Consider the following 2,076-nt stretch of genomic DNA (forward strand, 5'->3'; position numbering starts at 1 on the left):
TTTCAACATAGTTAAACCTACCATCAGGAGTTTGACGCTGAGAGGAATCAAGCAGCTGAGAGGAATCAAGATACCATCTTCTGGATGAGTCATAAGATTTATGATATTTATTTCTCTTCAAAGAGTCTATATATCTCTTTATGAATAATGGGGTTATTAATTCAATGGTTGAGAAAATTAACAAAATGACACTTAATTTATCTGGCAAAATTGAAGAATGAATTCTTCCAGGTAAGACAACCCTCGAGATAATTAAAATACAACTTCAAGGCCATGAAATTCAAAAAATAAGTACAATATTTTTGATAAAAAACTTACTGAAATGAATAACATTTTCTGTTACCTTCTTAAATAAAGACTGCAAAACTAAAATTGCACTTTTTATAATTACTCAGTCGTGAGTGTTGAAAAGCAGGGCAGGCTCAGACACTGAGTTGGACGCCACCGGTGAAGCAAAGTGGGCATGGTATGGTACACACTCACTGAAGGATGACGGGGCAGGAGAGGTTGAAAGAGGGATGCTGACAGGATAAAATCGCCTTCAGAGGCACAAGTGTGATCAAACTGGAGGGAACACACAAGAAACTGAGCCCGAGTCCTTGATCCAGGTCAGTTTTATCCTATAGGAGTTGGCATTCAGGCCTAAGGCTTGCAAAAGTGTGGACCGGAGGCTGTTGTACATTCCTTTCTGTTCCCTTAACTGTTTTCCTATCTTCCCATTTAGCATTTTATTCCTTTGCACTTTAATTTTTAAATACAATCTCCTTTCCCACTGAAGAATCCTTAAAAGTCATTAACATCCTCTCTGTAGTCATAGCCCCACGTACAGCACATGGCTGGTACAAGAAAGGCACTAAAAAATACTCAGCTCTTTCACTGGGCCTATAACAGCATAAAAGCAGGATTCACAATAAATTAGCGAAAGAAGTCTTCACTTCAATTACACATACAGTCTACAGTATATTGGAGAGCACGGAAGAGTCCTTTAACCTGGGATTAAGTCCCTTAATGCACTATGTACAGGTCTTACCCAGGTTATGACATGTGACTCACTGTCCAAGTCATCCACAGTCACAGTGGGCTTTTCTGCTTTTATCCTTACTCTCTGGAGACCCACCCCTGCAGATGCAGTCACACTTAACCCATTATAGTACCATATACCCTCTTAAACAGGGACATCTATTTTCCACCCATGTATAGAGACAGACCAGGCTATACCCTGCACCCTACCTACCAATATGCAGATATGTATAAAGCATCTTCCCTGAGCATACCCATGTATCAGGGGACTTCCTCTGGCCCTTATGGGTAGCTACTGCCATCTTCTCTGCTTCAAAAACCAATTCATCCAACCACCTATCAGTTTCTCCCACCCTTCAGTGATATTGATTTTCTTATTTTTATTTTTTTAAGAAAAGATTGTATTTATTTATTTGACAGAGAGAGATAGCAAGAGAGAGAATACAAGCAGGGGGAGTGAGAGACGCAGAAGCAGGCCTCCCACTGAGCAGGGAGCCTGATGCGGGGTCAATCTCAGAACCCTGGGATCATGACCTGAGCCAAAAGTAGACACTTACCGGCTGAGACACCCAGGCGTCCTGATTTCTTTATTTCATACAGAATTGCTAGATAACTCTACAAAATCTTAAGCCTCCTAAATCAGTCTACCTAATGGGATTTGCCAATTTAGTGGTACCTCCCATGGAGTGTCTCAGGAGCTTTACACATGATAATATTCAGTCACTCACCTTTGCTAAAGCTACCACAAAGAAATGCAGTAATCTAAGTAAAAACGGTGTACCCTCTATACGAACTCAGGACTAGTTTCCTACTCCCCTTCTCTAACCAGATTATTTAATAGCCCTAAACCAGGCCTATTAAAACCACGAGGGCCTCTGTATCACTTCCCCATATAGAGGTTAGGTTTTCCATCTCTCTTCAGAGTCAAGTCTCTAGGTTCCCTTTTCAGAGGTCAACAGTCCACTCCCTGGTCTGCTCATTCTCATCAACATTTGGCATCAGTGTCCCGAGGCAAGGAAGAGCCCTCTAGGCCTGCTCCCTAGTGGGTAGACCAGT

The sequence above is a fragment of the Neovison vison genome, chromosome 2 (genome assembly GCF_020171115.1).
Source record: "Neovison vison isolate M4711 chromosome 2, ASM_NN_V1, whole genome shotgun sequence".
NCBI classification, from domain to species: Eukaryota; Metazoa; Chordata; class Mammalia; order Carnivora; family Mustelidae; genus Neogale; species Neogale vison.